The 15,000-nt window shown below is 40.0% G+C and overlaps 2 long non-coding RNA genes across 3 annotated transcripts; both read right to left on the reverse strand.

Annotated features, from left to right (window-relative positions):
- Positions 1-75: 75 nt before the first annotated feature.
- Positions 76-8,909, reverse strand: LOC138965172 (uncharacterized). The gene is made up of 3 exons (XR_011455345.1): positions 8,411-8,909; positions 7,056-7,234; positions 76-4,750 (listed from the first exon to the last, which is right to left on the reverse strand). It is a non-coding gene; the product is annotated as an uncharacterized lncRNA (long non-coding RNA).
- A 13-nt stretch (positions 8,910-8,922) lies between these two features.
- Positions 8,923-12,996, reverse strand: LOC138965173 (uncharacterized). 2 transcript variants are annotated; one of them, XR_011455347.1, is made up of 4 exons: positions 11,747-12,996; positions 10,816-10,999; positions 9,386-9,594; positions 8,923-8,954 (listed from the first exon to the last, which is right to left on the reverse strand). It is a non-coding gene; the product is annotated as an uncharacterized lncRNA (long non-coding RNA). The 2 variants fall into 2 exon arrangements; XR_011455346.1 differs by lacking the exon at positions 8,923-8,954 and having other exon boundaries at positions 9,340-9,594.
- Between the last annotated feature and the right edge of the window lie 2,004 nt (positions 12,997-15,000).

A 15,000-nucleotide genomic window follows, 5' to 3' on the forward strand; every position in this document is an offset into this window, starting at 1 on the left:
AAAAAAAATAAAAATGAAGGATATCAAAAAAGAATAAAAATCGATGGTTAAATTTGTGCACAAGTTTACAACACGTAACCCTAGCCCCATTTTGAATTTCTTTCTTTCTTTATTTGGTGTTTAACGTCGTTTTCAACCACGAAGGTTATATGGCGACGAGGGAAAGGGGGGAGATGGGATAGGGGAAAGGGGGGAGATGGGATAGAGCCACTTGTTAAGTGTTTCTTGTTCACAAAAGCACCAATCAAAAAATTGCTCCAGGGGCTTGCAACGTAGTACTATATATGACCTTACTGGGAGAATGCAAGTTTCCAGTACAAAGGACCAAACATTTCTTTGTCCTGACCAAAATCCTCACAAACACTGACCACACTCTATACAAGAACCACTTAACAAGGGTAAAAGGAGAAAGAGAATCCGTTAGTCGCCTCATACGACATGCGGGGTGCAGAGAAATAAGGATGTGGAAAAGAAGACTTTTGGTAAGTGAAATAAAGGTGATGGATCCAGTCAGGTAGAAATAAGACAACAAGAAAAGAATTGGAAAACTGCAGGGAAAAGTAGGGAGAGTTTTCTTGGAAGGAAATATAGGTGAAAGGACTGGTAAGGCAGAAATAAGACAAAAGAAGAGAAGAAACAGAACCGTTAGTCGCCTCTTACGACATGCTGGGTAGCATCGGGTAAATTCTTTCTAGTCCCAACCAATATGGGACTCCCCCTAACCCGCGGGGGGTCCATTTTGAATTATGGTACGAAGAAAGGTAAACATTATGACACTCGTTGCAAATGAAAAATATGGTTAAATCTAATGATTTTTGTCCTGTTATATGTTCAGTGCGTGTTACATCAAATAAATATTGTAAGGCCTCCAAAAAAAATTATATAAATAAAAAAAAATTAAAAGCTAGACTTTGAATTCAAACTAATATTTTTTGTCATTTTTTTGTTTCCTGACACATATTTGATTTTTTACTAAAGGCACAGTGCAGCTCACAGCCTTCGTTTTGCATTTTTGTTGCAGCTGAGTGCATTTACAGTTCAAAAATCCTCCTATGGTAGTAAAACAAACCCAAAACTACCCTTCGACGACATCTGTGATGCTCGACAGTTTCTTGTTCACGCGAGTGCATAAATTAACCTAATTATTACATGGTGTTTGGTCGGAGTTCGATTCAACTGAGTGATTCCGGCCTCCATTTTGTTTTACACAAACTCATGATGATGTCTGACATAGTTTGCTAGTGACGTGTCTTTTAGTGCATGATGTGGTGATCTACCTGATCTAAATTTAGATCAAAAAATAGGTCAAGACCAGCCGGGTCCGAGTACGAAATTAATTCGCAAACAAAATCGCAGTTCTTGACTCTTTGGGTGCAAGTCAATGAAACTTGGTAGTTCTTCTAACGGACAGCTGCCTGAGGTATGACTAAGAGCCCCAGGGGCTCCGTGCACCTGAATTTGACAAGTTCAGTACCTTTAAGCTTTGTAACAACAGTTAGGTTTAGTAAACCAAGATAACATTTTATATGATAAAAGCAGCATGCGACATTCTCTTTGTTGTTGCTGTATGTTGTTGTTGATATTTTTTTGTTCATTGTGGTGGATTGGGATGAGTGTTTTAAAAGAGGCTAACCTGAGGTTCTGCATTTATGTGCTTGGGACCTTAATTCACAAAAATACTTTCTTAGAACTGCCAAAGAAAATAAATTTGATGTTGTGGTGAGAGAGGTTGTTGTTTATTTTGTCATCCATTTTCCTTCAAATATCATACATATATATACATGTATCACCACTCTGCCACTATGAGTATGATTTGATGGTTTTGTGTTTACCCGACACCAAAAATGTGAGTAACCTGTACTTTTGTTTTGAAAACCACAATTGCCTTTCATATGACAACACATTGCCTGTGTCTGCTACAGTGGAACACCCTCTTTAGACTTTATTTTGGAAAATAAGATCATAGAATTTCTCAGGGCATATATATACATGTTCAGACATTGTCGACAAGGAAATCTGAACAAAGCAAGGGCTGAAATGAGATTAGGAAAGGGGGGAGGGGGGGTGTCTGTAATAGGAAGGGGGCTGGAGGGGGAGGGGGGTCTAAAAGGGGTTCCACTGTAAATAGACGAGATTTCATACACGAGACAATGATTACAAATGCCAACAACTATTCCAGAATGGGAAGTTAAAAATAGTATCTTGGTAAGTTTGAATCCACTTGCCACAAATTCCTCGACATTATTCATCATATAGTAACCGAAGCAACCTTGTAGCAACCATATCGATATCCGGTGGACATATTGACTTATTGTCGGAATTTGGGGCGAGACTTTTGATTCAAAACGAACACAATGAGATTAGGTTTAAAAACATTCCTATAAAATAAACTCCATTAAATAGAGGAGCAATACTTGTGAGGCATAAACAGTGTTTAATGCCAAAAATGTGTCCCCCCCCCCAATATTTTGGACGTCAAGCGGGGTTTGCTTTTTACAGCGTTTCGGTTTTTCGTTACATCTGCAAAGTGGCCGACTGCGAACGTTATCAGTTCATTGGAATGACTCTCCAACAAAGTTAGCTACTGCGAGAGAGTAGGGAAGAGCGAACCTTTGCATACTAACCAGTCTAACCAGAGGTAAGTTTTCATGTTTTATTCTTTTATTTAGAGTTTGCTGTGTGTACTCGTTTGCCGCAATGTGTCACTCACTCTCTGTAGTCTGTCAGTGTCATGCGTCATTATCAACATCCTCAAAGAGTCTAACTCTAAGTCAAACCACAGGCAGAAGGTATCGTTCACTGGACCACTACTTTCATAGAAAGACTACAAGGTATTTCACTCAGCTTCGAGTCGTCTGTGTTCTTGGAGTCGCTTCCTGCGGACAATTTTTTTGTTCAAGACGGTTGGCCTCTTCCCACAGTCTGTGTAAGGTCAAATAAATACAGTTGAATGATTTTTTTAACTATATGTACCTTTAATTTTCAGCTGCCGTACGCTGCAGGTTGTTTCTTTTGACGAAGCAAAGATATATCTGTAAGGACACACTAAAAATCTCTCTGAAAAACCTTGATATTCAGTTCCAATAATGGCGTAGCATAAGCTATACTGGTGCCCAGACCGCGGAAAACAGAATAATCCACATTGCAGAGCAAAAGCGCACAATCCAGAAAACCAGGGCAGCCACAACCCCAACAGCTGAACACTCGCATGCGGAACGGGAATCCTGGCCCGGACAAGCTTATCAGTTATCTACTGGACAGACTAGAGATCCAAGCATACCATGAGCCTGCGGTCATCTTCCAAAACAAAGGACGAACAACATTTACAATGAAGGTAAATCTTCTGGTTGTTTATGTTGGAGCTACACATAGCTCATTGATTAACAACAATATGTGGAGACAAGTCTCACTGTATAACCATTGAGTGGCAAACATATGCTTGTGTATTTTATGAGTGGCACAATCCTGGTCAAAATTCAGTATGCTTCAGACAGTGATGCTTATCATATTGAACTAGGAAGATAGTGACTTTGCTGGTCATCATTGACATTGATCTAAATTAACCAATCAGTGCTTTATAACCAATTTTAAACTAGAACATTTGGAATTAATGGCGTTTAATTCAGAGGAATTTCTATCAATTTCCTCTCAACATCGTCAATTACTTAAGTTTGTGTGTAAGATAACCATAATTTTATTGTTTTGCTATACTAACTATCAATCACTGTAGTTTTATTTACTACGTTGTGTTGTGGTTTTTTTCAGGTATTATGTTCTAAACTTTGTTGCTTATTATTGTACTATCGTTTTAGGGTCACAGTTATTTTACAAATATCATCTTCTAGTTTTGGTTTTGTGCTCAGCTGTTAGTGTGCCTCGCATTTCTCGCTTAGGTTGTCTCCCCCTTTTTGTAAACTCATATTTTTTTAATTAGCATTTTTGGTTATTTGGTACGTCTGGTCATCTTATAACAAAAATGTCATTGAACTGAAAAAAGAAATAATAACTTAGTTTCATATTTGAACATTTGGCAGTATGTTTCTTGTGAGCCAGAAAGATCTCACCAGGAACCCAACCTTTACCCAGTTAATTCTACACATTAAAATTTAAATGGAAAATTACGAAACACATAAGAACATGCAACTAAATACACACTGGCAGTACTTGTTATAGACAATCAATTGATATACGGTATACGACACGTCCTTGAAACACATAGAACAGTTCTCAAGAAAGAACATTGGCAATTTCCAGTCTTTTTTGTGTTGCAGACATGCAGTGATCACCACCACATTGACCTCCGTCCTCGTCTTCATCTTCACTCTCCGACAAGTCAATGTCGTCCTCGTCCACGCCATTTTCTATGATAAAGTTATGTAGGACACATGCTGAAAAAATTAACATTGGAACTTCACGGATGTTCGTCATCTTGAGATCCTTCAGTCTGCGGAATTTTCCTTTCAACAAACCAATAGCCCGCTCCACGTCAACTCTTGTCCTTGCCTGGGCTCTGTTGTAGGCAGTTTCCACAGGGGTCAGATGGCCGTTGTCGCGGAATGGAACCAGCAGGTACTTGCGGAGACTGAGGGTAGGCCGAGTCCCAGATCATATGGTACTCTGGAGGCAGCTTACTTGCGTCAGACTCCAACACTCCATGGAGATCTGAGTTGGGGAAAACTCGGCTGTCATGCACGGACCCAGTGTAACCCGTAAACACATCCAGAAAGAGGAGGTCTTTGTCGCATACAACCTGAAACAAGTCGCGTAAATCAATATAAAAATAATCTATCAGCCTGAAACTAAAAACCAACCACAACAGAGGCTACATGTATATCCTAATGCTTCGCTAGCCTAAACCATAAGACTGAGCTGAGCACAGCTCCTCTCTGCAGAACATGCGAATGAGGTGCCTACTGTCCCATATAATTCATTTATCATTGAGTGCATTTTCAGCGTAACCATGACATGCATATGAAATGATAACGAATAATATAAAAAAATCATGTCTTTGAAGCTGGTAAACATCCCCATTATCACACCGGGGACTGTGTTCCGCCTTATTTCAGCCGGGCTCGTTGTTACTCCGTTTTCGGCCAGGCTCAGTGTCACGCAAACGAAAGTGTCTTCATAAAAACACAAACTATGACTTTCACACTGATTTAAGCTAAAATTGATGAATGTCAGTAGAAAGAAGAATAATTGTTTTCTTTGTAGACAGCTAAAAACGTCTTTTGCTTACCTGGTTAATTGACAATAGCCGAATGGAAGGCATGCATGCGTTTTTTTTAGTGAAAAATGAAGGTTCAACGTACATTTCTCTCAAACATGGATTTGAACAACAAATATTCCTCTATTTTTACTATTTTGGGTAAAGCTATAATCATCTGTATCAACTGCGTGCTTCAATGCATCCTCACTATGTCATAAGAAGCAATCAAAACAAGCAAGTGGTGTACGTTTTGTTCTGCGCTGGGCCTCCTGCATTTTTGCACTGGGCTTGCTTTTGTTCTGGGTGTCCAGCGTGGAACAAAACTCGCCTGACATGGGTTTTGGTTTTACTTCTCGTGCCTCAACGCAGGTTCGGGAAAATGCATCAGCATAACAGCAAGAAACTATAGAACAAACTTATGATACAGAAAAACCATAACATGATACCATTGCTTATCATTTCTTCAGTTTGATCAGCTTTTTTGCCCAAAAAGCGACAACCCGCATGTATTTCAAGCCGATGGGGGTCACATAATAAACCTTGTCAGATAAAAATAACACCAATAGAGAGACAAATTACTTAGGTTAGTGCTAAAAACATCCGTTCCTGGAAATGAGTTTTTTTTTAGAAGACATAGTTTGTACTTTAGTGCAGACACTTACGTTTGCGTGACACCAAGCCCAGCTCAAAACGAAGTAACAACGAGCCCGGCTGAAATAAGGCGGAACACAGTCCCCGGTGTGATTATCCATGCTTAGTCAAGAAATGCTTGAACAAATTTTTAATAAATTTGATCAGAAAGTGCTGCCTCAACTTTCACTAAAAGTAAAAGCGGTATATGACATGTATCTAACAACAGGAAAAGAAAAGTCAGAGAAACGATGTGTAGGTACATTTTCATGATGGTTTTCTTCGAATAAATCCACACACCATCATAATTCATACTTGTCTGAACTCCCAATATCGGTTTAAACATTTTATATTTCTCACGTAAACCATCACAGATACTGTCAGGCTTTTACACACAGTACAAACACCCTTTCATTGAAACACTCACCCCTTGAGAACATAGGTGCTTTCCGTAAAAAGCGAGCAATTTTCACACAAAAATTGTTTTGCATGGTTTATCGTACCCCGGAGCCATCGACATCGTGAACTCTGTTATTCCACTTTCCCTTTTTGACAAAGCAGTCGTCAGGAATTTGAATGCGACTCGCTGTGAGCTTGTCTGCAATAGCACGTTATTATGTACCTCTGACTATGCACAAAACAAACGGCTGTGGTTCACAAGAACCCTCGTGATGACTTTTGACTATTCACAGGAACTGGCACACCTTACGTGAACCTGCTTCCGGGCGTTCCTTATTTTTTAACTTTAAATACTTCGAGTTTTAATGATCTTGTCTTGATGAAAAAATATTTATTTTATGATTTAAGAATGTTTGTGTAACACGCTGTCAATTTATTATTTAGATTTGAAAAGTTCGGTCTAGCGCCAAAACGCACCTCGGTCCGATTGTCTTGAAGACAATCCGCAACATTAAATCTTTGAAAATTACTCGCTCAGCCTCTTTACGTAGGGCACCTAGGATGTTCCCTTTGGTGAGCGTGATGGTTTACGGGAGGCGCACTTTGCCTTTAAATACTTGTCTTTAAATTCAAAGATTCAAATAGTGACTTAAAATTACAGTAGATTCCAATTATGAAATGACACTGCTAGTGTTACTCTAGTATTTCAATAGGGAATAAATACACAGGCACCATAATGGTCAGGTCCTCCAACCTTTCAGTTCTGCCAACATTAACAATCCACCTATCTGAAACAGAAAGTGATCAAATCTGTTACCTGGAGATGCATCGCTGGGAAACCAGCAGATGTACGCGTCGCTGTTCTCAACCCTGGTTCCTGGTATCTTTATGTAGGTCCCACCAATCGCTCCAACTACGCCGGGAAACCAGCTCTGGCTGCCCATTTCCCAGCTAATCGAGCCAGGTCACATCTTGGTGGCCACTGGATGACATCTCCTGTAAAGAACAGAAAATTGCATTAAAATATGCTGATCACAGTGTTAATTTTATTCAAAATTATCTGACAGTTTACCCATGTCTGTACTATTTACAATTAAAGTTACAGGTCTCCCAGTCCCAGCCACACGCCGGGGAAGTGTTACGACAGAAAAAATTGCCGTTTGTTACGATAGCATTCTGCAGTCCCATAGTCAACAAGGTTTCGAGCCCGAAAGGTGTGTAACTTCCAAACTAATAATTATTGTGGCGTAATTATCGAAGCCAGCAAAGTTTATTTGTTCTCAGCGGATTTATGATTGCATGAGGATTAACATGTTATCGATTTAATTTTTGAGGCTTCTGTTTTAGATTTGTGACAGTCGTATTTGTTGAAATTGTTTGATTTGGGGATTTCTTTTTAAATGGTGGAGATTACAAGAGGCTTGAAGCAACAACGGTCATTTGATCAGGTAATGTGATGTATCATAACTGAAATGCATCAATAGCAGTGTCCCAATATTCAAGTGTGTTTGTGTCATCGGCTGAGGAAAAGAGCATGTGTATTTTTTTGGTACGCGTCGCCGTGCTAGCAGTTACGACCGCCAGCGATGCACTGATACGGCCGCCCCACTTTTCTGTTACGACCGCCGACTGTTTCGGCTACGGCAGCCGGCACTCATTTTATTCGTTTAATAATGTTATTGCCAAAGTTTATGACAGTTTGCAAACATATATGAACGGGTTTCACTGCACATCGGTTGTGCACCGTCGTGTTATCAGGAATTTTGATTCCCTGCCCTCTTTTATTTAATATCGCATTCGTCACAGTTTATATATCTAGAGTTCTACTTCCAGTTAAGCGTGCACATAGTTTCAACGGGCATGTACATATGACAAGTTCAAATGTCAATTGTCAAAATCAGTCGCTGAAAATCCAACTCGGTCTAAAAGACGGACACAAAGGAATCCCACTCACCAATTACTCGGGTGAGTCAGGGGGGAGATTGGGGTGGGGTGGGGGTTAATAACTAGGAGTCAAATTCAGATTAAAAAAAAGATTTGAACTGGGTATGCATTACTGTTGTCAATATTTTTGAAGAAGAAAAATGCCTCTCTACAAAACTTTGATTGTAATTAGTTACCTTGATGCGTCTATGAGTATGAGACACTGAACCGCCTAAATATCTTTCTTACCTGCACAATCTGTATATCCAGGACTTTCCCCAGTCCCTGTTCGATGAGAGTGTATGTGCCATATTTGGCACAGTGTCCTGGGCTATCTGACCGCCCATCACCAATCAGCTCTAGACTTCTTCCCTCGTCCTGAAGCTGCGAAATGAGCTCTGACTGCTCCCGTTTCCATTTTCTTTCCACTGTAGAAAAAATGAAGTGCCGCTGATGCCAGAAGAACGTGCTCTCCAAAATGTAACGCACATTGAGCAAGTAAAACAGCCGGAGAATTTTTTTCGGGCTGCAGCCAGAGAGCACAACAGCTGATGACAGGAGCAGGTTCCCGCAGGGCATCTGCTTTATGTACGGTTGGCTGGTCCACTCTCTGAAGAAACAGCACTTGGAGCAGTCTTGTCGGACGTGGATGCAAGATCCAACTGTCTTCGATATGAAGGCCTTCGCAGGGTGAGAGCATCGAGGACAACTCTCAAACAGCTGCATCAAGTTTGCCTGGAAGACAATGTACTTGTCTTCCATGTCGGGGCTGGGTCTCGGCTCAGGGGCATTCCTAAAACACACAGGTTATACACTTTCTTAGCACATAAAGGGTTACTATGGAAACTACATGTGCCATACACAAGAACAAATTGTTTCACTGCTAGTGCTATGGATATAATTACTTCATGTTATACATGTCGCAATGACAGTGAAATCCAGTATAACAAAAACATTAAGATGAAATTAGCTTCTTACTTGTGATGAGAAATTAAGCTAAATAATGTCAGAACAAAAATGTTTATTGACATGTTTTTGGTGTTTTCCCCCCATTTAATAGACAAAAAGGGGCTATGGCCAGTGAGATAAAGACCAGAGAGAGAAAGACAAAAACAAAGGACACAGTGATAGCAGCTAAAAATAGCTGACTGTCACCCAAAGTAACCCTTGACTTCTGTCTTACTTTTTAAAATGTAGAGAAGTAGATGTCTATTGAAAACTTACAAGAACTGCGGATCTTCTGGTTCACCTCCATCCTCGTCAGCAGGCTCGTCCTCTTCCGCAGCTGCAGCGCGCTGTCGTTCGCCTTTTCGTTCTTCTTTCCCCACACTTTCATCTGTAGAAGTTAGAACCGGCATTGCGTTTTAGAGGTGGGGCGTTGATCAGGTTGCATTGGATCCTGACATCCTTGGTTTCGGCAATGGCAGAAACATCTGAAGAACAAATGACATTGCTGATAATTGATAATTACAAAACAATGTACATTTCACTTCAATAACCGGAACAATGACAAGTTAATTTTAGTTTATTTATATTACTGTAACAAGCGGACTACTGATATTCATTTACAATACCATATAATCATACCTGTAAACTTAAATTAGGAACAGATTTTGGAATGTTGCATTTCTGCTGCAAAAGTAAACAGGAGTGAAGCGTGCAGTAAGAGGGATGTCGTTAGGCGTCGGACATCGGACATATATAACGATGAAAATCCCCAAATGTCCGATTCACATTGCCGCATGTCGGTCAGATGTCCTATCGTTTTAGCCTAAGCGTGGTCATTGTCCGATATGTACTCCATTCCTTCGGACAGCGCGATAATCGTTAATTTTCATTTCAAGATACAAATCTTCTAAAACACCGAACGCTCTCGTGTTCAGCTGACACTGAAGTTGCCAGTGCCGCGTGCGGATCTTTTCTTTTGTCGGGAATTCCCGAACCGTTTGTGGTATGCGCCGTTTGGGTATTTATACCGTCTCGGTGCAGCGCACTGATCTAAAAATAGTGGATTATTTTTAGATCAGTGCATGCTACAGGAGTACGGGAGACAACTCCAACTGACTAAATTTGTCGTCTGCTTTTGTTTTAGATATGAGACGAAGCACTGAATTATGCCGCTGGAAAAAAAAACTAAAGCCTGCAAAAGACCAGCATTAGATCAAACCGATCATTTTGTTTTTCAACTTTTATCCAAATCATGCCGTTTGTAATCAAAGTAAGAGCTCTGAAGTTGTCCATGTTGGTTTCTTTTTTGTGGTTTCTTTGAAACTAAACAAATACAACATTATACGCACACTGTGTTGATGTATTTACTATATTATGTGTGTGTTCTACAGCGCGCGTGTGTGTGTGGGCGCATGACTTTGGAACAATTCCATGGAATGTGTTATAAGCTGTTTGGCGTAAATTCATAATGTCCTATTAGTATTACACTTTCTGAAAGCGGTCAAATGTCCTATTTATGCTGAAGAACTCAGGACATTTGTCCTATAGGTATGAATTTGTAGCAACATCCCTGCAGTATGTATAATAGTATATCAGACCAATTATATATATATATAGCTCAGAATAGAGATATATATAAATGGCAAACTTTAAAACAATTCAAAAGAATATAAACGATAAGAAGACTGTTAATCTGAAAAGCTCACATTTATGTTTCCCTCGCAGTTTGATGTGCACTTGCACATGCTTGGATGCTGATGACGTGGCTGGTGGTACTTCTGGTTGTAGTTGATTCCCACGTTCCTGTTCATCCTCCTCTTGTAGCTGAAAAGCCTCCACATTGTCTTCGTCATCCACTTTGACATTCAGCGGGCAGTTGAAGTTTTGCTGCTGTAAAAGTAACAAATTGCATACTTATAAAACATCTAGTGAATACAAACAGCTCTTGATTTCCTTTTAATTTTACCGTACCCAACCAATTTTTACCAAGCCTATTTCAATTCTCACTGCCAATGCTAATTGCTATGGAGTACGTGTGACTGTGAGTGTCAAATACTGTAATTTTATAATCCCTCATTTCCTTTTATCTTCTTTAACCAAAGTTCACCTAGCCTACATCAATTTAACAAACCATATATATATATTATATCACATATGTTCTGAAAAAGAGTGGCACTGGCACAAATTGACAAAACATATGGGGATCTAAATCAAACCAAAGCCGAACATCTGATGGGACAATAATGATACTGAACAGCTGACTGGCATGGTGACTTGTTTGAATTTGATGCCTGTGCATGGATAAACTGATTTGCAGAAAATGTTCCTTACAATTACATGAATGTATCACATCTATACTGATCTAGATGAATTTCCTGTCACTCACTCACTGTGACTAATCTAGTCTTTCTATGTAAGTATAGTGGTCCAGTGAACGATACCTTTGCCTGTGGTCAGTGTCACTCCCTGTCAGAGGAAGTGAAAAAACTTAGACTTACTCGTGTTGCGAAAAAAACAAAGTATTTAGTCTACACCCGAGAGAGCATTTTTGGAACAAACAGTGTAGAGTCAATATAGGGAGGACAGAGGACAGAGGAAATTTTAAGGCGACATCATAAGTTCTACCTCAGTACCTACCTCGCGTGCAATGGCCAATGTCGAGTTTCAACCGCGTAGTTCGTCGACGACACACTTCTTCTTAAAAGTCAGCAATTGACGACGTGGCGAAAATATTCTGACCGGGTTTATTTGCATTGGTAAACGAAAACGTAAGTGGTCCCGCGTTGATCATGATGTCACTTGTCGATTCCGGATGCGGTCTTCGAGTTTGGTTTCTCCGGTGATCTGTGTAACGTCTTTCGGTTTAGCACATACACGGAAGCAACTACTGTCAGTGTGTTCCAAGCTTTATTCATTTCTTAGCACATGTATGGTACATCGACCGAGATATTCTCCCGCATGGTGGGAAGTAACGTGCAGTGCGCATGTCCCGTGACGTATGCCCTTGTTACAATGCGCATGTCTGGCCTAGTGCCTTACTAATTAAGCTCACTAATCGTGTCATCCCCCTTTCTCTACCGAATGCAAACAAATCAAAATGTCCTACTCTCTCTAAATTATTCCTACCAAGTAATGGACAAATCATATGCAACCAACGTTGTTCCTACTTACAATTACCAAACTCTGAAACACATTTTTATCCACAACACCAATACAACATTCTTTATAACAACACCTGAATGTATTTCAATGATGTGACACACTCAGAACAACACAAAGTATGCTTTTGTTCAATAGTACCTCACACATAATTTCCATCTTAATAGTACTACCCGGTTGTACGCATAATAAACACAAATATGCATAATAAGTCATACAACTTCTTCCTTTTAGCACCATATTGTTTGACTAGTCCAGATCAAAAACATAGCAGTCAGTCAATTTAGTTTAGTTTTGTTTTTGTTTTACTGTGTCTCATATTCTTGCAATATTGTGGTTTTTTGACCAGTCTCCCACTGCGTGTTGCCACTTGTGGTGAAATGCTTGTTGTTTGTTCTGCTTGTATTTCATGATCCTGAGTGCCATTTTCTGTGTTGTGTCAAGTTGTTTTGTTGTCATGCTTTCTGTCACTTGTTTTTGCCCTGTTTGGTTTGTTTGATCTGTTGTATTTTGATGGTATTTTGGTGACTGTGGTTGCTGAATGAGTATCTGTTCATGTGACTTTCGGAGGTGTTTTCGATTTCTTCGGTACCGCCTACCATTTGCACACATGCGCACGAAAAAGATCCCACGGTTCACAGCGAAAGTCTCAGGGCTTGGAAAACACGAAGACACGCATGCATCATCTCTCGTCTCCGATTATCATGATCGTATTTCGATAGGCCTACTTTGACGAGATTGAAACTCAATGCTGGTGTGTCGAAGAAGACAGCCACAGCGGGCTTGTTCGAATCAAAGTATCACACCATATCTTCAACGTAGTACAAATACCTGTCCCAATATAGACCAGTTGGTCTAAGAGGACGTTAAACCCTAATAGTCAGTCAGTCAGTCTCTCTCTCTCTCTCTCAGTCTTTCTCCCTTTCTCTGTCTCTTTGTGTCCCTCTCTTTCTCTCCCTTTCTTTGTGCCTCTTTGTGCCTCTCTATCTCCCTCTCCCTCTCTCTCTCTCTCTCTCAGTCTCTCTCTCTCTCTCTCTCTCGGCTCTCTCTCTCTCTCTCTCTCTCTCTCTCTGTGCCTCTGTGTGCCTCTTTCTCTCTCCCCCTCTTTCTCTGCCTCTTGCGCCTTTCTCTTTGGTGTAACTGTCGATGATTAAAGGAAATGGCAAACACACATAAACAACCTGTGCAACGTGTTATCAAGTAATTTACATTTGATGTCAAAACTCAAATATTATACGAAATCTGAAGCACTAAAATTGTTCGTTTTGTGCCTCTCTCTCTCTCTCTCTCTCTCTCTCTCTCTCTCTCTCTGTCTCTCTCTCTCTCTCTCTCTCTCTCTCTCTGTCTCTGTCTCTATTTCTCTCTCCCTCTCTCTCTCTCTCTCTCTCTCTCTCTTTCTCTCTCTCTACTACTATTTCTATCTCCCTCTGTGTGCCATCCCTCTCTCTCTCTCTTTCAGTCTCTGCGGTGTGCCTCTCTCTCTCTCTACCTCTTTGTGCTTCTCTCCCTCTCTCCTCTCTCTCTCTCTCTCTCTCTCTCTCTCTCTCTCTCTCTCTCTCTCTCTCTCTCTCTCTCTCTCTCTCTCCTTTAAACAGTATTTTATTCGTAAACAGACACACTCTCTCTTTAAATCAGTGGTGCTGTGTTTCTTGACTTTAAAAAAGCGTTTGATCTTATTGATCATTCAATTTTATTGAAGAAATTACAGTTGTATATCAGAAACAGTTCAGTGTGTAAATTTTTTGCTTCCTATTTACAGGACAGATCTCAATATACTGCCCTAAACTGTAAAATATCTACTGAGGAGACTAGTGGGAAATGCGGGTTTTTTGCTGACGATTCTTCTCTTCATTCAGGTGGAAAGTCTGTTCCAGTATTAGAGTCCTCCCTTCAAACAGCTTCAAACGATGTAAATAACTGGTCTAGTGCCAATGCTATGCTTGTCCATCCAACAAAAACTAAAAGTATGGTAATTGCAACCAGACAAAAACATCAGATTTCTCCACTCAAACTAAATCTTACTATTGGTACGCAATCAATTGAACAAGTTCAACGGCATCGCGTTTTAGGGGTAATTATTGATTGTGAATTCAAGTGGCAGGCACAATTACAGCATATTTGAAAGAAAGTAGCCAAGAACGTTTTCCTCCTATCCAAGTTAAAGCAATTTACGGACAGAAGGACTCTGGAAATGTTCCACCATTCTCATGTAATGCATCACATCAATTATGTTTCGACGCTCTGGGATGGCAGCAGTGATGTCCACTTGAAAAAGTTAGACTCTCTATCGTCGCTCGGCTAAACTCATCGTAAAGGATAATGCCCCAACAGATATGAAATTAAAAATGCTTAACTTTCTTCCACAGGAAAAGCATCTCAAGTTAAACAAAGCCATTTTCATGCATAAATTGTATTACAGTAAAGTGCCGATTTACATTACATCATTATTTAACAAAGCTACCGACAGATATGGGTCGGTCAACTTGATCCCACCGATTCCACGAATTGACCTTTATAAGACCAGTTTTGCTTTTTCGGGTACATCAGTTTGGAATTCACTTCCATCATTCTTTAAGCACTTAAAGTCATTAAAAAGTTTTAATAAATGTGTCAAAAACACTTAATGTCTGAGTAGTTTAACGCGTTTTGATTTACCACACTTAGTATTACGCCAAAGATATGCTGTGCATTGTATAGGCCCCTATTCTGAACATATTTTTGTTGTACTATTG

This window comes from Littorina saxatilis, linkage group LG4, assembly GCF_037325665.1.
Source record: "Littorina saxatilis isolate snail1 linkage group LG4, US_GU_Lsax_2.0, whole genome shotgun sequence".
In the NCBI taxonomy this organism is placed as follows: domain Eukaryota; kingdom Metazoa; phylum Mollusca; class Gastropoda; order Littorinimorpha; family Littorinidae; genus Littorina; species Littorina saxatilis.